This window comes from Diadema antillarum, unplaced genomic scaffold (genome assembly GCF_040938485.1).
Source record: "Diadema antillarum isolate AM-2024a unplaced genomic scaffold, OU_Dant_1.0 scf00000021, whole genome shotgun sequence".
NCBI classification, from domain to species: Eukaryota; Metazoa; Echinodermata; class Echinoidea; order Diadematoida; family Diadematidae; genus Diadema; species Diadema antillarum.
Genome location: NW_027270910.1, coordinates 663922 through 688277, shown reverse-complemented (window position 1 = coordinate 688277; position 24356 = coordinate 663922). Strand labels below are relative to the sequence as shown.

Sequence of the window (24356 nt, the reverse complement as noted above, 5' to 3'; positions counted from 1 at the left end):
GAGGCGCAGGTTACGATAGTCCACGGTATAGATCCGGGGTAAAATCCACGATATATGTCCACGGCAAAACGTGCAGAGTCTAAACGTTGTGACGACCACGTCCAGTTGATGCGTTGAATGATAATTCATTTAATAATATTCAGCTAAAAATCGAGCCCATCACAGCTTTGCCGTAGCAATGTCCATTGACACAAACATGGTGTCTATCTCCAATGAGGGCACATTAATTCTCTGCAGGCAAAATGTCTCCCAGGCCTTATCTCCACAAACATAACAGGTCAACAGGTAACACAGCAGGTAACAAGTCGCTTCAGAGCCAGAAGTGACGTAACTCTCAGAGCAGAGGTGTTGGGTACTCTGCCTACTGCAGAATTCCTCTGGCTTATATACTATCCATTTACCCCCTTCTAGCACATTCTATAACTCTCTCCAACCTACTAGCCAGTCCAAGTTCCAGGAAACCTGGATGACTCACTGCCTAACTATGTACAAAACATCATTACCAAAAATAACTACCAATCACATTGGGCTACAGGGACAGTGCCTCACTCAGCCAAACATGTAAGCACTTCCCAGAACTTTCTGGAATGGGTGAAACCAATCTAGATTGAGTGAGCTATGATGTATTTCCTGCTACATGCATGTACTGTATAGCTACATTGTATACCACCTAGAAAATTCTCCACTGATCTGGTCAGCCTGTATGTACTATATCTATACCACATAGAATGTTCTCCATTAATCTGGTCCACCTGTGTACATACACATTAAAACAGCCAGGCATACAGTACATCATACATGTACGTGTACATAACTACTAGTGTGTACATTTGTGACAGAAGGTGCTAATTGGGGTTGGAGTCTCTGTTTTAGGGTTATTCTTTCATTTACAAAGGGATGTATAGGCCTATATTGTTTTGGTTGAGATGGGTTTCAATTTATCTCATGAAATATGAAAAAACATATACAAATTCTAAGAAGAATTCAAATTTCATTGGATGAAAATTGACTTTGAAATGACTCCTAAAACAAAGAGGACCTAATAAAAGTTGGTATCCAATTCTTATCAGGACCATGCACACTTTTACTTTGTTTACTTTGTTTTTGGATACACAGCCATTTCAAAACCAATCTTCATCAAATAAACTTTGAATTCCTCTTAGAAATTGCATGCTAATTAATATTTCATAAATGGTTTCTAATCATCTCGCAAAAAGTTAAAAAATTTGAAATCTCGACCAAAACTGTACCATCCCTTTAAACTATTTAAAATTGCATGCTTTAAGTAATGAAAAACGGGTGACCTGAGTTTTTGCACACATATATCATACAATTCTATCAATTTGAAATCAATCATTCCAACGTCCGTCTAAATTTTTCTCATAAAATCTCTTTTGAATACAATGAATTTAAGAGCTATTATAGGATCTGACAGAAATCAATTCTTATACTTTTTTTTTCAATTCATCATCCATTGTATCCATGAAAGTCCTAATTAGAATATACTCACATAATAGGCCTACACATGATTGAATCCAGTTAGATTCCTGAGTTTGTAATTTGAAAGTTTTTTTTTTTTAAAGATGACAGTATAAAAAATAACTATGAGCATTAATTCATTAAATAATTGAAGAAATATAACTCTAAATTAGATGTTCCCAACGAATCGATGGCTATAATTGTAAATGAGAAGTAGAAATAAAGAAATATAAAAAGTCCTAATAATAGGGATCAAAACTATCACACGTTTAATAGAGATTCCTATGATTCATAAGTTTTCTTATAGCATAAAACTCCAAGAAAGAAAGAAATTTAAGAAAGAATTCAATGTCCCTGAAAAAGTGAAAGCAGTCACACACCCCCCACACACATACACGTATACACATACACATAATATATACTTACATCACATTCTAGAATAAGGGTTTTTCATGGGGTCTACTTAAATGTTTTTCAAAATATCGGTCACAATCAATTTTCCCGATCTTTAAGATAAGAAATGTTGTCACCACCTCACAACTTTCCAGCTTTTATATATATATATAATAGGTCATATTGATTAATTTGCAGTTACAGTTAAGCACCTAAGGAGACTTTTGAGGCGGCGACATCATTATTATATTCCAGTTCTGTAATTTGTCCATGTGACGGTAGCAGAATTGTTGTGAAATGGTAACATGCCATGACTATAATAGATTATCATCCCTACTTTAACAAATTGTGGTTATAATGAGATTTTCTGCAACCAAATTTTGCTTGTTTTTTTTAATAGTCACGGTGAACGTGGTTTGAATTTTCACTCAACAAGACTTGATGAACAAAACAAAGAACTGAATACCTCCGAACTCTTCCTCAACAATTCATAACTCCTTGACAACTTTCTTCTCGAACTTATTAGAGTGATGCCATCTCCTACAGAGATGACAGAAAGAGGTAGCCAATTAGTTTTGTGTCTAACTTTAATGAATGTCAATGGATGCTCAACACACACACTTTTTTTTCAAATGGTATATTCATTACCATTCAAATACTAGTAATACAAAGGTAATCATATAATAAAGTGCTTACTGCTGTATAAAAAAAGTAATAATATCGACAGAAGTAACAAAAGAATTATATCGTTCCTGTGTAGGCCCCCAACCTTTTTCTTTCCACATAAGTAGAATCAAACACACGCAAACACACACACGCAATCACACTCTATAGCACGTCTTCCCCTTTTACTGAAATATCATTTTGGAAGTGGAAGAAGTCACGCTCTTCCGAGCTGGATGGAGAAATACTCTCGACCAGGTAGAAAATGACTCAATTCAATTCTTAAATGAATGCCGCCGATTAAATGCAGATTAATGACATTCAATTCATCATTTTTCATATTTCTTAAAATTAAGAAAACATCCGTAACAATGTAGGCTACAATACAGGACATTATGCTAGAAGGAAACGCCACACAAATTTACGTCTACTTTTCACAGTTTATTCATAATTCTCATCGTGAGAAATAACATGCCCAATTCTCTTTCCTTTGTCTTGTTTGTTTTTCTTCACAGGAATAAAACAATTTTTGTTTGGCAATAAAAAGTAATACCACTAAGAGTCTAGTCTACGCAAGACGAAGAATTGATAAAAGTATAAAGATTTGAAACTCCAAAGTTTATTGCTAAATTTTCATTTAACAATAAGCATTTGGATGACGGAAGGGGGCTTGTGAGCAAAGAGAGAAAAAGAACGGACTTGAACAGCAACTAGTAAAGGAGGGAAAGTCTTATCAAGGTGCACTACAAATAATTCAAAAAGTTCAGCAGAAGTACTCCTATGAAACATACCAAAGTAAGGTGCAGCAAGTATATGTGTTTTCAAATGTTTGAAAAAGTAATGTGGCACAAAATATGTTCGTAGTTGATACTCGGTACACATTTTTATCACATCTTTAAAAAAGTAACGTGACGCAAAATATGTTCGTAGTTGATACTTGGTACACATCTTTATCAAAAACAGGATTGATGAATTCAGTTGATAAAACTGTAGTGCAGCATCTTGGGATATATATGAAGAGTTTGTTCACAAAAACCGATAAGTCCATATTTGCCAAATGGAGATATTTGCGATTAAAGGTCAAGAAAAATAAAGAAAATAATAAGAAAAATTTTGCTTCTTTTCACCATAACTTTAAAAATGTACCTTTATATGTAGTGACCAATATATCATTTTGAAGGTATTATTTTGTACTTTATGACAGAGACCGTACTTCAAAATCTTCAAAAATGGACTTACCAGTTTTTGCGAACAAACTCTTCATATTTACACTGTATATTACAATTTCTTCTTGCACCGAGTAAATAACATCTTGTCAACTTCTTTTTGTATGATCAAAATACAATACATTACACCACATTTACATACATTTTTTTTTCACTTTTTCTCCTTCCATTTTGTGTCACCAATACTGCTGTTCACCAAACATTGATTTATTGTTCAAGAAAGCAAGATAGTCCTATATAAGAGGCACTTCGCATGTTCACAATTTGACTACCATGATGAATGTGAGTGACTGTTTTCAACAAACATTGATTTGTTAATTGTTCAAGAAAGCACGATAGTCCGAAAAATTGCCACTGCACATGTTCCACTATAACAGCAAATGTTTCTTGGAAGATGAAGTCATGAGAGCTTGATGAGTCGAGTCAAAATCAACATTCTATATGTTCTCTCCATTTATTATTTATGGTAATAGAAGACTAAGATATAAAAACCCAAAGAAAAAAAAAACAAACATAAAAATCCCTTTGCTCTATATACACAAAGCATCAAACATAATATCTTAGTAGATGTGTGTATATACCAACAGAAATGGATGTGAATTTCATTCTGTTAGCACACAGGCATAAAATACACATGTACTGTAATATTTTTTTTCCAGTATTAAAGATTTGTACTGTTCTAAAAATGTATGTTCAAATGAGTTACTGTAAGATCATATGGTAAGGTGTCAACAGGTACAAATCAAACTACATCTCTACAGCAATCTGTCCCTCAAACACGTATATTTGCCCCAAGACAGAAAGAAATGCATTCTAAGAAATCATTACTATATCACATTATTCATAGTTTCAATCTACACATAAAAAATCAATGTATCAAGTGCCGTATATACTTTCTGTATATAATGAGTGCAATTTCGTTTTAAAAGTACATTGGACAATAGATTTTGTACAATACATAAAACACATGCATATGTATTAAAAGGTCCAGCCAATCACATTATTTACAACTACACTGTACACCCTGTATCAGTTCATGGAAGAATGAATTCAGTAACAGTACTGTAGTTTGCACATATAAAATCTATCAGATTAGATTGCCATTATGTAAACTGTGAAAATATAAACAGGCACATTCACTATTATCAAATATGCTTTATATCATTGATGACAATAAATGCATCTGAGTGATTATACATCATAATATACTTCATTTCCTCTGTGTGAAATCAAATTTGGTATCATATCCATATCACCATATGTGAAAGACTATACTTGTTGCCAAGCAACTGCTTTGATCAAGAAGCAAGTGACCATAGTTCAAGCCATTTTATAGTAAGGCAGACATGCTATGAACTGAGTCACCCTGCCATCACATCTTAAGTGGGAGCACTTTACTGTCTCACACTGCAGTTTCATTATTCAGCTATACATCACAATTCAAGACCATACACCCTTTGTGACATCACTATGAAGGATGCATGAACTCTCCGTCATGTTTACACTGATTCTTGTAAGATGATGAGAAATCGAACATGGCACGTGTGGTACGTGGGCAAGAATTTGGTTTATTTGTTTGCTTGTTTGTTTGTTTGTTTGCACAGTAATGCAGACACATTTCTGCATTTATTTCAGAATGAATGTTTTCGGCAATAACGTGATATAAATGACAAAACGATCAAGGGACAATTTCAACAAACAAATAATACAGAGTACATGAATATATGATACACACATTAAATAATATACAGCAAGATTTATTTTTCTGGGGGGGGGGGACATATGCCTGCTCCTTCTGAGATACTAGAAAGTATATCATCAAAATAATTTTTCCAAGTTGAATGAATAATAGTATTATACCAAGGAATTTGGTTTCATCTTTCTTAGAAAGGATAATACCAACAATTACAAGTATAACATTATCATGGGCAAAATTCAATGGGCAGTGTTATATGATATACAGGTACAAAATTAATTTTGTAGACATTTGATGGTTCTCCACGCAGAGCACTGATACCTGAATAGCATAAAATGAAACAATCAAATTAACCATTCACAATCCTATAGCCCCTATTAGGTAACAACATAAAATGCAACCATGATGTCTCTCTTGGGATTCATGAGATGTGAAGTGTACGTGATTCACAAAATGTACATTGCACTCGATCCTGGAAGCGAACACCGTTATAAATAACAAAATTTCAGATACAACGAAGTAAATTTCAGGGTCCAAAATTATCATCTCGATATCAATACACTTTCTTTGTTCAGATTTAATGAAATTTTGATGTGAATGAAATAAAACTGCTAGTCCTGAGGACTAATTAGCTTCGTTATAATGGGAATCATCGGCTGTACATCACACGTGCCCTGCATAGAAGTCTATAATGGACCAAAGGCGCGTAATGAGAAACGTAGATGGGTCGTTGCCGGTAGACATCCCTTCCTGCGCCCTGGGCGTGTCCATCATGGCGAGTCCAAGCTGACGGAGGTGGGCTTTGAAGCCCTCCATGTACCGACTCAGGTCCGCATACACCTCACTGTCCCCCTGAAGGGTGTCACGTGATGAGGTGCTGTCGGTAAAGGCATTGTTGTGCTGTTGACTGGAGGGTTGTCCTCCACCGGCTGTAGCTGAGCTGGTTGACTTCCCAGCTGCCTGGAAGGAAGGCTGGTCAAATCAGATGGGTTAGATATTCGATGTCATTATTTCTCTGGATATCCCAATAACCAAACTCTTTAAGCTGATCATAATTTTTAAAAGCTACTTAAGTAACAAGGAACTCTGGCATAGTCAGTTTCGCTAGGTTACATCACTCATTCAGTAACCCCAGTAGTCTTAATGCAGAACAAAGTTTGAATACATCCATTCAGTTATTATGTATGTGGCTATAGATACAAGTAATTATCAATATTCTTTTACTCTTCCCATCTTCTTTTCAAACATAGCATCCACTAAATGTGTCATCTACTGCAGGCCGGGAGAGGAGATGAATGGCAATGTGACAGAATGAACTGACCTGGTGTATGACTTGAGTTAAACTATTAACCCATTGAGGATGAATTCTCAGTATACTCGGGCAGGTGTCTATGGGAAATGCGTGTTGTAGCAAAATTAGCCCTTCCTCAACGGGTTAAATTTTCATGGACTATGCAACATGGAAAATGGCTATATGAGCCATACAGTTGAAACAATAAAGCAACAGGAAATAAAAACTATCCATTACATAGAGAGATAAGGGTTTGATTAACTCACCTTGTTCTTCCTCTGCCTGGGCTGTTCCAAGGCCATGGAGAGCTCCACTCTACCTTGCACCCTAGTGTGGAGGTCCTGTGTCTTGATGTAGCTCTGCAACAAGAACATCAGAGTCACCACAAACTTCTCCAGCTCCTCCAGGGGGATGGATGAGCCCCTGTTGCTGCTGCTGCTGTCCCCAGGGGTTCTAAAGAAGAGACAGTACTGGCTCGGATGGGGCAGGAGATTATTGGAGTAATTCCCTTCACTGTTTCTGATGTTGCAGTCTGGAGCTGGCTGTGCTAATCTTGGTCTCTCACAGTCTGGAACAAGGTGTGCTGATGCTGGACAGACAAACAGATATAGTATATATAATATATATATATATATATATATATATATATATATATATATATATATGAATATGTATATGTATATACAAATACATATTTATACAAATAAATGTATATATATATATATATATATATATATATATATGGATAGGTTGATAGACAGATAATGAAGGTGATAATGATGTCCTTCTACTACCTACTATCTACACTACTACTACTACTACTACTACTACTACTACTAATAATAATAATGATGATAATAATGATAACAATATGCTACTTCTAGAGTGCATATCACTGCTATTGATTGCATTTCTATGCAAAGATAAAAGCAACATGCAGCTACACAATGTTGATGCTATTAAATGCAAACATACAAGTTACTCACTCAAAATGTTTTTCATATAAGTGCGTTTTCATGAAGTATGGTTTTAAAGTTGTGGTTGAGTCCTGTAAGTAAGATGGGACAGAATTCCAAGGAAGAGGGACAGATATATGAAAAACATAAATACATAGATTAGGGAAGTTCCTACCTCCCTTCAGAGATGGATACACACATAGATAGATACATACATCATCCAAATCTAACTCATCCAAATCTCACTAAGCAATATAGCCAGTCATGACAAACTGACTGAGTTTTTAATTACCTTCTCCATTTTCCTGGTCATGGAAAGGTGATCCAAGTTCTTCTAAAGCAATCTTTATATCGTTTGTCACAGGAAAGTCCAACACAATTTTTCCCTCCTTGTTTTTCATTGACACCAGTCTCTGGCCTATATCGTGTGCAAGATAGAAACATACTAGATTATGAAATATGGTTTCATCCTCCTCTGGTTGTTGTGACTATAGATTATAAACAATATCATAAACACAACAGTACTGGTCTTCATATGAACAAATGGTACATTTGAATTCATTTCACACTGCTGTGAACAAACAAGAGGTTTAAAACAACAGATTCTCATTACAATTTACCCATAATCCGTTGAAGACTAGGCCCAAGTATAATCGGGCAGGTGTCCATGGGAAATGCATGTTTTGCAGCCCATAATTAGCCCAGGCATCTTCAACGGGTTTATACATGCCACTCACAGTATATGCCATTCATATAGATATGCTCTTTCCAGTTTAACCATAGATAAGTCAATATCCTAATGTCATGTAGACTTTCCATCTTTATGACAAATTTGTACCAAATCAAAGGGAGATAGTGCACTTAGATTGTCTGTTTATGGAGAACTTAACTTTTATATATTCATAAATGTCATTACAGTAGGGCCTATCAGCATCTTCTGGATGTGATCCTCTATGCATTAATCAATGCACTCACCAATACATCTATCTACCCACAAACTAGACAAGGCATTGTCAACAGATAAATGGTAAACAGACTGTTTTGTACTATATCTGAACTGGTCTGAATCTGAATCTGACAATCCATTCAAAAGTGGCGTAACTCAAACTTCACTGATACGTTCTACTCCTGTTGCGTGAGTTCACTCAATCTACATACATTTTGTTGGTATCATTCCAATTTAAGAATCAGACGTAGAGTGCTCTGTTACACAGAAGTTTTACCTGCTTCATTTTCTTGGTGACCCAAAGATGGTCCAGTTCCCTCTAAAGCAGTCCTCATGTCAGGTGTCAAGGGGAAGTCCCAGACAGTCTCTCCGTCGCTATTTTTCATTGACACCAACCTCTGACCTATGTACAGGACAGAAATTAGATCCAATCAAAATACTCTCCCTTCTGTACAGGTTGAAATGGAATACCACATGGTAACACTGCAGAGTAATGATCCTCACAAAGAAACAGTTCATTTGGGTCTACTTCATATTGCTTGGAACAAGTACAGTGAGACCCATATTTGCATTAATTCAATTCAGTCATCAGTATAACACTTGCAGAAATCCCCAAAGTTTTTCAGCATAGCTGAACAGCACTCAAAAGAAATCAATATCCTATTTTCACTGTCACACTTTGATAGATGCATGAATCACTATAATATGTTCAAATGAGGAACTACTTTTACTTAAAGACTTCAGAAGGTGCTATATACAGAAGATTGAAATAGAGGGTATTTTATATCAATATGACATGGCCTAGTGAAATCAAGATGAAATTTTTGAATCAAACTTTCACTCACCTCCTACAGCAACTAGCAACTTGACAACATCCACATGGTTGTTGTCCACAGCATCATGGAGGACAGTGGTACCACATTTCGGACTGAGATAGAGATCTAACTTGGGAACATCCGTTTTTGATCCTGAAATAGAGATAATTTTTCCTTTTAATTTTCTTTTTTTAAACACTAAAATTAAAGCTTCATTAGAAATCCTGACTTGAAAATATTCTTCTTCTCACATTCTTCTTTTTTAAAGATCAGGTCACATACAAGTTTTGAGCCACATCTAATCATACAACTGCCATTGCACAAACTGATTTTCCCTAAAAATTTTGTATATTGCACCACATTACCAATTCAAGTTATACTGATAATAATTGTATACGACAGTATATAGAAATACAGTGATACAGTGGATGTTCATCAATTGTGAAATTGAACAATTTCATATGTAGACTTTCCATCTTTATGACAAATTTGTACCAAATCAAAGGGAGATAGTGCACTTAGCTTGTCTGTTTATGGAGAACTTAACTTTTATATATTCATAAGTTATAAAATGTCATTACAGTAGGGCCTAGTGTGTTATTATCGAATCACAAGACAAATGTGGGTGAACAAGTGATTGTTACAAAAATGGGAATGAATAATATTGTTATTTCTAAACTGCAGAAAATCTTTTCTCCAGTCACCTGATGCCAACATATCAGGACGGAAATTGAGCAGCTCCTGAACGCATTGGATGTTGCCATGGTTACATGCTTCATGAAGTGGGGTCCATTCAGCATAGTCCCGGGCATTGACATCGATGTTTGGAGATGTCAGGAGCTGACATACTTTGTCCACATCATTGTTGATACAGGCTACATGGAGAGGAGTTTCACCTAATGGAATAAAGTTTTCAGAAAGTTTGGATATCAGACCATTCTACCAAGTAAAGAGACGAAAAATCTATTTTCCACTGATAAACATAAGTATAAGTGATCGTATTTACTACAACTTTAAATGTAGTAGAATCAGTTGATAGTTGGACGTTAATTATCGAATAGATTGTCCATTATGCTTGATGATGCTCATCGGGGAACAAGATTTTATCTCATTAAACATACGGCAGAAATGACAATATCTAACCATATAGCTGTTCACATACTCTATTAAAGCTATAAATATTATAATATTATATTTTACATTAGTGATATAAAATCTTACAGGAAAGGATATAGAGAACTTATTCTATACATAATTATCATAACCTAAAAACTTACTTTGTTGTAGAGATTACCCACGGTAAAAATAAGAGAATCAAACTGATCATTACATGGTCAAAGTATTCATTGACATATCAGAAACATTTATTGTATGCTTTTTGTGTCTTTTTCCCTACAATCCATTAGACTTGTTACAGAATCTCTAAATGTTGTTCACTATTCTACATAGTCGAAGAACTTTGGTGAATAAGTCACTCTATAAATCAATCCCCTCAAAAATACTTCAGTGCCTCCAATTCAGGCAGAGGCATTAATTTCAGATTTAGATTTTATTTATTTCATATCCAAGAAAAGTACAATTACAGTAAAATATACATGATTACATAAATTCAGTACGACATTGGAATACAGGAAAATATTCTGAACTAAAGAAGAATAAATGTTATGACTTTTAGAATGAATATTGTTAAAAATTATATGAAGGGGATAGCTGAAAAGCAGGGTTTGTAATTTTCATTAATAACAGGTAATTACTAAAATAATGAAATAAAGCAAAGTGCTGAAATGGAAGAGAAATGACAAAACAAACACACACAAACATGAGAAAGCTCTCTTGTAAAAGAAGGGTAAACTTCAAAGAAATATAAACAGGAAGAGGCATAAACAAGATGGGGAAAAAGTGAAGGATAAGAAGTTGAAGGGTAACAATACACAAGCACATGACACATATGAGAGGGTGCATGAGGTATTAAAGGAACAATATAAACAGGAGATTGTGTTTTGAGATGGTACCTTAAAACGATTTTGATGAAGAGAAAAAAAAAAGGACCTGATTTTATGGATTACAAGAATATAACTCTTCTGCTATATAGGAGTTCACTGAAAAAAATGCATTGCTGTGTTGGGGTAAGTAGTTTACTCCATAGCTCAGGACTTTGACCACCATTCTATTTGTCACTTACTCACCTTTCATATTCTTACGCTTGACATTCATGTTCTTCTTTGGTGTAGTCTGCGGTTTTTCCGGTTGCTGAGAGCTAACATTGACAAGAATGAAATCATATCACTTTAATATCAGTCTGAGTGTTGGACATTATGTCTCACTTTTGGTATCAACTTTTACAGCAAAACAATTAAAATTAATTGGTTTAATTAGGCGTACACACTCTCTAATGATTTTTTAATGGTAAACACTCTAAAGAATTCAACAATTTCACTCTTTGCTTGAATTTCACTAAGAGAGCAGTTTATATGTTATAAAGAGAAATATCTTCTTATTTGTTGTTCATTACTAGCGTACAGATTCATGAATGACGAAAATGGGTTATAAGAAAATGATTTGGAGTAATTGGGAACACACTGTCTTTCTACTCAACTCAAAGAAAGTTACAGTGGATTGGATATTGAAGTTGCATTATTATTAGGAAGATTACTAAATATTAATGGGAGACTAATCATGTTCATGTGCTGCACAGCATTGTGTTTCTGTAGAAATGTTCTATTCATCTCTGTTATCATTAACATCTCAGCTCCATGTTAGTTGGTCAGGCTTGTTTGGATAACAAATAACCAGGGAAAAATATGCCTACCTGGGTTGTTTTACAAGAGTTGGTACGAGGTCCATCTGTTCATCTTGTACGTATAGTGCTGACAAGAGATGATTAATTGGCCAAAATGATGCAATGTTGCTTTTAACTGTATTAATGATACTGATTTAAGCATTGTTTATTTAATTCCTAGCCTTTTGTTGGAAGACAAATTATTCAATGACATCCCATGCTCATGCTCTGAATTCCTTTTTTCTTCTCTTCCTTCTGTGTCAAGTGATGATCGTAGTATAAAATAATATGAAAATGTGGATTTAATGTGAGAGGACAGCTTGTTCTCAAGCTCATGAAATTTCAAGATCTAAACAAACAAACAAACAAACAAACAAACAAACAAACAAACAAGCAATCAAACAAAAACAAAAACAAAAACCAAACAAACAAGGAGGAATGATACCTCCCATTTTTGAAACAACCTTTTAGCTCAAACAAATGTAGTTAAAGGGATGGCATAGTTTTGGTTAAGATGGGGAATGCAGGTTCTAACTTTACACAAGATAATGAGAAACCACATATAAAATCAAAGAGCAGACAATTCTAATAGGAATTCAAAGTTTATTGGATGAAAATGGGTTTTGAAATGGCTGAGAAATCCACAAAGTAAAATAAGGTGGTCCCACCTTTTATGATGACCTCTTCGTTTTTGAATATCTCAGCAAGATTTCAAAACCATTTTTCATCAAATAAATTTCGAATTTCTCTTAAAATACATGCTCTTTTCAGCAAGATTTGAAAACCATATTTCCATCAAATAAATTTCAAATTTCTCGTAGAAAACATGCTCTTTTCAGGAAGATTTCAGAACCAATTTTCATCAAATATATATCGAATTTCTCTTAGAATACATGTTCTTTCCAGCAAGATTTCAAAACCAATTTACAACAAATAAATTTCGAATTCTTTTTAGAATACATGCTCTTTCACATTTCATAAGCTTCTAATTGCTCACAAAAAAGTTGGAATCTTGAAGCCCTGGATTACCACTGAAGCTATACTATCTCTTTCAGAAAAAATGATACCCAAATGTATCTGAGTTGAGTAAATGCAGCAATATCAGTAAAAAACACATCAGCAAAATTTGAGGGAAATCTGACGATCTATTCAAAACTTAGAAATTTTTAAAGTTTTGGTACTGCCATCGCATTCTGCAGAGGCGTAACTAAAACTTCACTGATATGTTCTACTCCTGTTGCATGCATTCACTCAATCTACATACACTTTATTGGTATTATTCCAATATAAGAATTAGATGTAGAGTCCTTTATTACGCAGAAATTTTACCTGCTTCATTTTCTTGGTGACCTGAAGATGGTCCAGTTCCCTCTAAAGCAGTCCTCATGTCTGCTGTCAAGGTGAAGTCCCAGACAGTCTTTCCGTCGCTGTTTTTCATTGACACCAACCTCTGACCTATGTACAGGACAGAAATTAGATCCAGATCAAAATACTCTCCCTTCTGTGCAGGTTGAATTGGAATACCAAATGGTAACACGTACTGCAGAGTGATCCTCACGAAAAGAAACTACATTTGGGTCTACTTCATATTGCTTAGAAAAGGTAATGTGAAACCAAGATTTGCATTAATGTCATTCAATCATCAGTACTACGTACTACACTTGCAGAAATCCCCGAAGTTTTCCAAAGTAGATGCACAACATATCTACACCGCAATTCATTAACATCTGTTGCATTTTCATAGATGCATGAATCACTATAGTGATAAGTTCAAATGAGAAACTACTTTTACTTACCAAAAGACATCAGAAGGTGCTATATACGGAAGATTGAAACAGAAAGTATTTTGAATCAATATGGCATGGCCTGAAATCAAGATGAAATTCTGGAATCCAACTTTCACTCACCTCCTACAGCAACTAGCAGCTTGACAACATCCACATGGTTGTTGGTGACAGCATCATGAAGGACAGTAGTACCACAGTCCGGTCTGAGATAGAGATCTAACTTGGGAACAGCACTTTTTGATCCTGAAATAAAGATATTTTTTTCTTTTTAATTTTCCTTTTTATTTAAACACTTAAACAAAACAAAAAGCTTCATTAGAAATCCTGTTGAAAACATTTTACTCTCACAGGCTTCCTGTTTTTTAAAGATATGTTAACATACAAACAATGAGCCACATCTAATCATACCACTGTCATTGTACAAACTGATTTTCCCCCAAATTTTTTACACAGAACCACATTACCAATTCAAGTAATATTTTCTAATTGTACACTACAGTATATGAAAATGCAGTGATATAGTGGATCTTTACTAATTGTGAAATTGAACAATTTCATATGTAGACTTTCCATCTTTATGTACTCCTAAACTGCCGAATATCTTTTCTTCTCTCACCTAATGCCAATGTATTGGGACGGAAATTGAGCAGCTCCTGCACGCATTGGATGTTGCCATGGTTACATGCTTCATGAAGTGGGGTCCATCCAGCATTGTCCTGGGCATTGACATCGATGTCTGGAGATGTCAGGAGCTGACGTACTTTGTCCACATCTTTCTTGATACAGGCTGTATGGAGAGGAGTTTCACCTGATGGAATAGAGTTTTCAGCAAGTTTGGATATCAGACCATTTGACTAACTCAAATCCCCCCCCCCCAATTCCACTAATGAATATAAGTATGAGTGATCATATTTACTACAACTTTAAATGTAGTTGAATCAGTGGTTAGTTCGACATTATCGAATAGAATGTTCATAATGCTTGATGATGCTCATAATGGAACAAGATTTCATCTCATTAAACATAAGGCAGAAATGACAATATCTAAGCATATACTATATACGTCATATATGTTAGAAAGTTTAAATTTTTGCGAATCGGGAATTCCCAACGATTTTGCAAGTGGTTAGATTTGGGATCGTGGAGCCCTGTACTTAAAGGCATTTAATTTGCAGATGAAACAAAAACCCAGCATTAGTGCTTCAAAATAGTTCTAAAATGTGAGTTAGGGATAGAAACAAACAATGTAAAAATTTGAATCAGTATAATCGATGTTAAGTATTGTTAGATGTACAAAGTGTGAACAATAGTTATAATCAAAATGTTTCCAGACTAAACCGTCTACAGTTATGGTTTAATGAGAAAAATAGTGATATCTCCTTATATATTAGGCTTTATTGCAAAAATTTTATATGTAGGATGTTTTGTAATACAACTGACCTACAAATAGGCATCAAAAGTGATATCTTGAATATTTTGTAAATCACTGTTCCCAAAGGTAAACTGGACCTTTAAGGGAGAACTGTACACACGTACAAGTGTATGTCACATTCACATCGGGATCAGAGTCAATATTTTTGTGTGTCTTTGATTTCGCGAATAGAACCTGATTTGCTAAATTCGGAATAAAAAGCTTGCAAAATATACAATAGCTGTTCACATACTTTATTAAAGCTATAAATATTATAATTACATTAGTGATATAAAATCTTATAGGAAAGGATAAAGAGAACGTAATTATTCTATACATGATTATCATAACTTTAAAACTTACTTTGTTGTAGAGATTACCCAAGTAGTCCAAGAGTATTAGTTTTAACCTGGACATTTTTGGTAACAATCTGATTTTTTCAGGATAAGTCCAGAAAAATGTCTAGAATAACATACTACAAGTCCTCATAAATCCTCCTTGAGCGTTTTCCGCAATCCAAGATGGCGTCCAAAATGGCCGCCATTTCCAGAAATTCTTGTAACTTTTCAACCAGAGAACCCAAATACAAGATTTAAATGTCTAAATATATGTTTTAAAGCATGAAGAACTCAATAAAATACATATCAAGAGATGTCGATGCACGCAAGTACCGAAATCCAAGATGGCGTCCAAAATGGCTGCCATTTTCTGAAATTCTTATAAATTTTCAGTCAGGTAGCCTAAATACAAAATTAAAATGTCTACATATATGTTTTGAAGGATGAAGAACTCAATAAAGTACATATTAAGAGTTGTTGAAGCTCACAAGTACCGTAATCCAAGATGGCGTCCAAAATGGCCGCCATTTCCTGATTTTTTCTTTTTTCATAATTTTGCAAGTAGATTTCAACTGTACACACATGGAATGTCGAAATATACGTTTTGAGTCTCAATGAACCAAATATAATACTTATACAGAGATTTTGAAACATAAATAAAGTACTTGAGCACTTTAAGAAATCCAAAATGGTGTCCAAAATGGCTGCCATTTCCTGTTTTTCTCATAACCCTGCAACTACGTAATCGCGATACGCACTTAAATGTATAAATATATATTTTAAGACATGAGGAACCCAACGAAATACTTATATAGAGATCATGAAGCACATAAGTACAAATAAAACCACGTGAGTTCTTCCCGAAAACCAAATGTTGCCCAAAATGGCCGCCGTTTGTTTATCAAAAATTGCTGTTTTAGCCTGTTTCAAGAGACAAAGAAATTCAACATCATGTTCGAGATTCAACAACTCAGAAGGTCCAGTGGAATCTTTCCCTTAAATGTGCACAAAACGGGTATAGGTTGGGTTGGATGCACCCCCCCCCCCCCCTCCTCCTTGGGGAAGGTGGTGGCCTGTACAATCATTATTTTCCAAATATTCAACCTGAAGTATTTGCACTTTGTCATTCAGTTGCAATCATAAAAATGCTGAACGTCCCTCGCTCCGCCCATTCCCATAGACTTTGTACACTTTTGAGATTAACAAATTTCCGAATCTGTCATCAAAAAGTGTGCACTAGATCTTTCACTTTCAAAATGCAAACGTTAGTTCCCTCATATTGAAGGGTAATTTGCCCTAACTCTTCAACCGCTCACTTCCCCCAATATATATTAAATTCCCCCTTTGATTAACAATTCCCAAATATTCCATCAAATGTGTGTAAATGATATAATTATTTCATTTCTATTCAAGTGTAAAAGCTCCCTCGTTTCGGTGGGGGATGGGGATATTGAGACTATTATTATCTACTCTTCGAGTATGGATAATTTTCTCTATATAACACCAAGGGTGCATTAGGCCATTTAATGACGATCATCGAAATGCAAAACTCCCTCCAGTCGAAAGTGACCCCCCCCCCCATCATCTACTAGCTCATTGCCTTGAATATACTAGTCTTTATTCTACTTACACTTTTTAATAGAAACAAAAAATCTAGTATTTCATCAACAAAGCGCACCATAAAAACCCGTAACGTGAAAAAAAAAAACAAATCTCCATTTTGTGGGAAGGTGCATCACCTCATACACCTCACCCGCATATTTCCATAAGTACATAGGAAGAGTTTGTTTGCAAAAACCGATAAGTCCATTTTTGAAGATTTTGAAGTATGGTCTCTGTCATAAAGTACAAAATAATACCTTTTAAATGATATATTGGTCACTACATATAAAAGTACATTTTTGAAGTTATGGTAAAAAGAAGCAAAAATTTTCTCATTATTCTCTTTATTTTTCTTGACCTTTAATCGCAAATATCTCCATTTGGCAAATATGGACTTATCGGTTTTTGCGAACAAACTCTTCATATTTTCTTACTTTTAGGACAAAAACAAATCCCAGATATTTCACCAAAGAGTGCGCTAAATCTCTGAATTTCAAATTGGAAAATCCAAAAATTTCCAAGGTATGGGAAGGAGTATTCTCCTCTCACACTTCTCCCTCCCCGACACTTTCCTGAATATGTATTTTTCCTATAACGTTTTCAAATAGAAAACAAATATCGGGTATTTCACCAAATGGATGCAACAGCTCTGTGAATTTCTAGTCTGAAATACGAAATTTTCCCTCGTGTGGGAGCAGGCAACCCTATAACCGCGCACTTCCATGATTGTATATCTTTTTGTTCCTTTTTTGATTTTGTATTTGGGTTACCTGGCTGAAAAGCTATAACAATTTCAGAAAATGGCGGCCATTTTTGGACGCCATCTTGGATTTCGGTACTTGCGTGCATCAAAATCTCTTGATATGTGTTTCATTGAGTTCTTCATGCTTCAAAACATATATTTAGACATTTAAATTTTGTATTTGGGTTACCTGACTGAAAAGCTATAAGAATTTCAGAAAATGGCGGCCACTTTGGACACCATCTTGGATTTCGGTACTTGCGTGCCTCAACATCTCTTGATATGTGTTTTATTGAGTTCTTCAGGCTTCAAAACATATATTTAGACAATTAAATTTTGTATTTGGGTTCTCTGGTTGAAAAGTTATAAGAATTTCTGGAAATGGCGGCCATTTTGGACGCCATCTTGGATTGCGGAAAACGCTCAAAGAGGATTTATGAGGACTTTTAGTATGTTATTCTAGACATTTTTCTGGACCTATCCTGAAAAAATCAGCTTGTTACCAAAAATGTCCAGGTTTAGGCCTTTTTTGACCTAATGCTCTTGGACTAAAGGTTAAAGTAAGAAAATCAAAAAGATCATTGCATAGTCAAATTATTCATATCAGAAACATTTATTGTATGACAATCGTAGCACAAAATGCTTATTGTGTCTCTTTCCCTAAAATCCATTAGACTTGATATAAAATCTCTAAATGTTGTTCACTATTCTACATAGTCAACGGACTTTAGTAAATAAGTCATTTTATGGCTCAATCCCCTCAAGAATGCTTCAGTGTCTCCAACTCAGGCAGAGGCATTAGATTGTAGATTTAGAATTTTATTTCATATCTAACGAAAGTGCAATTACTGTAAAATATTTACATACACATGCATGATTACATAAATTCAGTATGACAATGGAATACAGGAAAATACTCTGAACTGAAAAAGAATGAATGTTATGACTTTTAGAATGAATACTGTTAAAAATTTGATGGAGGCCGGGATTGCTGAAGAGCAGGGTTTGTAATCGGCATAAATAACAGCTAATCACTGAACAAATGAAATAAAGCAAATAAGCTGAAAATGGAAGAGAAATGATGAAACACACACACAAAAACAACTAGAAATGTTGCTATGGTGACTGGTAGGGCCTATGCCTCCGCCAAAATGCAAGGTTCTCCTAATATGTCTATAGTACAATGTCTTGACACTGCATGATGACAGTTTCACATAACTGGCAAAATATTAAAATGAGAGGTTTGTAACAGATGTACTGAATGTTCACTTTCTCTGAACTATAGGTTTAATTGGATGAATGACTAAATTGTCAGAGTGCAGGTATTTGGGGATAAGAGGATAGAACATGCATTAATATGTAATAAGTTTCATGATGATACCTTCAATTATTTTAGAGATATGGAGAAAGAAGTGAAAGTGCTATTTCACTTGACCTTTGACCTTTTGACCTTTGGCAAGAAACTTCCAACAGAATATCTTTTGGGTAATACATCAATATACCAAATTCAAAGAAAAATCCTACTGGCATTGCATAAATATGAGGGAAGAACTGACATTTCAAGGAGTTTACTTCGACCTGACCCCATGATCTTTGACCCATGACCCCCAAATTTCCTCGATAATCACTGCCAGTCAGTTATGCATATATAATAAGTTCCATGAAGATACCATAAACTATTTGCGAGATATGGTAAAAAACGTACAATTTCAACATTTTGAATTGACCTTTGACCCTTGACCTTTGACCTCATGACCTGAAACTTTATCAGGAGAATCCTTATTTGGTATTACATATATACACTAAGTTTCAAGAAAATACCTTCTGGCATTGCATGGATATGGGCGAAATAGGCCCAAAACCACTATTTCGGCACAATTGGACAATCACAAAACGGGAAAATTAAAGTTGTTAGAATAGGTTTCATTTTTATACCAATCAACGAGACAAATATTCAAGTTTGTAGTTGAAAAATATGAACACATAGTTTTGCTTTATTTTAAAGGTGTGATAATTTCTTTCATGGGGCGTAAATTTCATCATGTAACATACGTGACCATGTCATTCTATTTCAAATGCATTAAGATTGGTGACTACATTCTATGATTGAGATAATTATGCGTCAGATGTGAAGGTTACCATCGGCTGCCACGTTTGTAAATGCTGCCTGCAGATGGGAAGGATGGCAAATGACCTGTATGCTATACTGAACACAGCATGTCCTATTGTGTAAAACCTTAGACAGGTAATGTTAATTTGTTTTCTCGATAATTTGACGTCAGACTTTCTTAAGAAAATATTTTCAACATTTATCAGTCCCAAATTGCCAGCTAATTCTTGAGTATCATCGATGAAATATGTGAAACTATGTGCGCAAAAATATAGTCGTTAGATTCCACGTAACGTATGTTTCACGTTAATGTAACGTAAGTTACAAAGACAATACTACTACATGTGCAGCAAATTTTGGAACATTTTCTTTTTGGTTTTTGTATATATTCTTACACTAATTTCTCTTCAACTCTAAGTGAACGAATATTATAACACGATGTCGCAATATTATGGCGATACAATTCTCAAAAATAAGAATTAAAATAGTTGTAAAACTGCAAGACTTTATAACATGTCCTCGTATAAACTCTTCAGTAGAACAGTAATCCGTAACTGTTGATATTTTGAAGACAATTGGCTTCTTACTTATTGATTTATGGCACTGAAATGATAAGAGTTGGGAACATGCTGTTTCGTGCCTTAACGGCTGAAAATATTGTCATGATGTACGTGTAATATAAAACGAGTGGTGGGTAACGTAGGTTTCACTTTAATTTTATCATAATGAAAGTTTTCGTATGCTTGATGTCTTGTGACTTGTTATCTTCATATTGATGTCTTGTAACTTGTTATCTTCATGCTGTTGAAAGATATGTTTCGAATCCATAACTTTGCAGACTCATCAGCTGTCGCAACAGTTTGAAAATAGCAGTTGCAATAAAATAGTATTCACAAAATTTTTAACACTTGTATGAAACAAGAAACGGCAGAAACGAGATGATTACTCTGTTAAAGTGCTTCATAATGAACAATAACGCCGTATTGCTTGTATTTAAAATGTCTGAACTCGGTAAACAAGAGATAGGGAAAGAAGGAACCGAGAAATGTTCTTTGTTAACTAAATACTGGGTAAATGACCACTTTACTAAGTTGACTATGGCAAAATGAGGTCCATGAAATAACGTCAAATTACACAGTTTCATTAGCACAATACTGGGTAGGATGAATGAAATTGTCATTAGTAAAATGATGTACTCGATTTTCTTTGTTATGTATGCATAAAACAGTATAATCCACAAGGATAACAAGAATAACAAGTCTTGCATTAATAATTCTTGCCGTATCTTGAAATTGTCTCCAGGAAAAATGTTTTGAATCTTTAAAAAGAAAAGTGAAAGGACAAGTTGCTATACATGCACAACAAAGGTACTGATAATGATTATAGGCATGCAGGCCCGTAAGTAGGATTTTTATGGGGTGGGGGATGGGGTCAGGAGTTAGAAAAAGTCGACCACTTCCAGTTTTAATCTCCCGACGGGCAGAAAAATACAAAGCTCCTTTTTTATTTTTTATTTTTTATTTTTTTTTTTTGGTTTCATTTCTTTTGCCGGGTTTCATCGACTGACAAGCAAGAAAAAAAGAAAGAAAGAAAAGAAAATTGAAGAAATATATATAAAAAAAGGCTTCAGCTCAATTCGATGCTGCCAGTACAAGCCCAATTTCATGTTTGTATTTGTTTTTATTTCAAACGGGGGAGGGTGAGTCCGCTATTCATTTTTTTCTTTTTATTTCCTTTTGTTTATATTTTGACTGCTGGCAAAGGGGCGGGGGAGCCTGAACCCCCTCCCCTATAATTACCCTGATGTGGTAGGGTAAAAAAAAAAAAGATGTGTAACTTTGCTTCTTTTCTTTGTTAACTATGAGACGGGCATAAGTTTTTTTTTTTCTTGAATCTTTGCTTAGAGATATGCTTTTTCGCCATTCTGATTACAGCTAACACGTTCCCTATATACGGGGTTTTATAATCCTAGCACTGCTCTTCCCCATTGCAACTGTATTAACTTCAACGAGAAGGAAGAACAAAAAATGTTAATATCTTAAACATATAGCTTACTGAAACATATATTACTATAATTACTATTATCATTATCATTATTATTATCATGTAGGCCTGATCTATGATGGTAACAGTAATAGTTGAAATTACATTTCTCTAATGCACTGTATTTTTGTTGCCTTTTCTTCATTCAAAATGTGTTTTTCTTCACTTTGAGATCATCAACGACATTACGACAGAAATTTGAGTTTATTTTCTCCGTTAAAATAATCAGGGAGTAAGTCACCATATTGGTTTATGATAACCAAAGAGAGATATATAATTGAAAAGACGTATTTCCCTACAGAATTCCTTCAACAATAGTTCTAGAACAATTAAATGTTATTTCTATCCACGCACATTCTCTAAAATATCCTTTTTCAATGACATGAATTGATGAAACTTACGTTACCAAAACTAGAAACTTACGTTACAACATTAATGCAGGGACCTGGTCCACTAGTTTTGAAGTAGAGATCTGTGTAATCTCTAATTTTATTAGCTATTCATTGAATTTTCTTAAAACAATGTTAAATTCATTGCTTATACTTGAAATATGACATCATTAAAGCCAAGTTGAACATCAACGCCCACCAAACGATTTTTTTAAAAGATACTATGATTATGTCCCCTTTTACTGCATCCTCCAAACAAACAAGAACATACAGCTGTAAATGAATTTGATATGTTTTGACGCAGAAATTCATCAACATCATAACTGCAACAATTAAATTGTCTCAGATTAAACGGGCTTTTCCGTAGATTGTCTGTTATCAACATGACAACACCTTGAAACTTACGTTACCAAAATTTGAAACATACGTTACTTAATAAATTGAGTGATTTATTTCAAAAGAATAAGCCTGTACAGCAAAGTAATTACTGGATTTTTACGGTGGAATATACTGACTTAATAAACACACAATAAACAGAAGTAATGCATGATTCTATGAAAAACAACAACACATTTCCAACAATCAAATACTTACTCAGTTTTTCAACACATCATGTAAAGGTATTTTGCGCGCTGCCAATGCTCAAGATGCCAGTAAAAGAGGTTGCTGAGCTATCCCATGGCCTCAAATCGACGGCACAGATTCGAGAAATATACATTTAGGTAGTAATTAATGGTGTAATTAAGCTTTCTGTCATTTGGTGGTAACGTAAGTTACATCACGTATGTTACACTTGTGGATTAAATCGTATAAGTTAGCAACATAATAATGAATCTTTTGCCACCCATGGGTATGAGGACAATCTACTCCATAAGTCTCAACTCTAGAACAATCATTCAGAGCCATACACCTTCATACTTTTTACAAAGATGGTAACGTATGTTACTTCTCTTAAATCTACCTTTTTAATATCTATATTTGCGAGATTAGCAGTCGCATGTCTTTTGAAGTTGAGTGATGAAATATTTTTTAACATAAACTTAGACCCCTTTTGGTCAGAAAAACAATACAATTGTGTAGTATTCACTGTAATAGCATTACCAAGTTTGCAGTACAAAGATGGTAACGTATGTTTCAGCAGATCTGGCGACACATTTCCATCAGGTATTTTGTTGTTAAAGAATGATAAGCTTATAAAGTTGTGTTAGGTTTTCATAGAACGTTCGGCTACTTTTCTGAAACTGTGAGTAAGCTTCTTCTTTATGCTCATATTTTCCCACAAAGTTGAGAAAACATAAAAAATCATCGTTGGCGACATGCACTTTTGAGCCTGTTGGCCGAACTTAATCCTCCACCAATGGCTTAGTGGTACAATCTCGCCTTCGAAATGATTTCAGTTTTTGTCTATATGTCCCTTGGCATCACATAAAATCACAGGAGCATTTTGAAAGAGCTTTTTATCTCTCCTAGGTGAGAAGAAACATAAGCGACACGATTTTTGACCAATTGCGCCGAAATAGTGGTTTTGGGCCAATAGTGAAATTTTCAGCATTTGGCCTTGACCTTTGACCTTGAGCATGTGCAACCAAAAGTTGATAGGCACAACTTCACCCACTCATACATACACATGCCAAGTTTCATTTGAATACTTCAAATTATTCTAAAGTTAAGCTGTCCACACAATTGATTA

General features: G+C 34.6%; 1 pseudogene; it reads right to left on the bottom strand.

Moving 5' to 3' along the window:
* Positions 1 to 5833: 5833 nt before the first annotated feature.
* LOC139730134 (uncharacterized) overlaps positions 5834 to 24356 on the bottom strand; it is a 40624-nt pseudogene continuing 22101 nt past the window's right edge.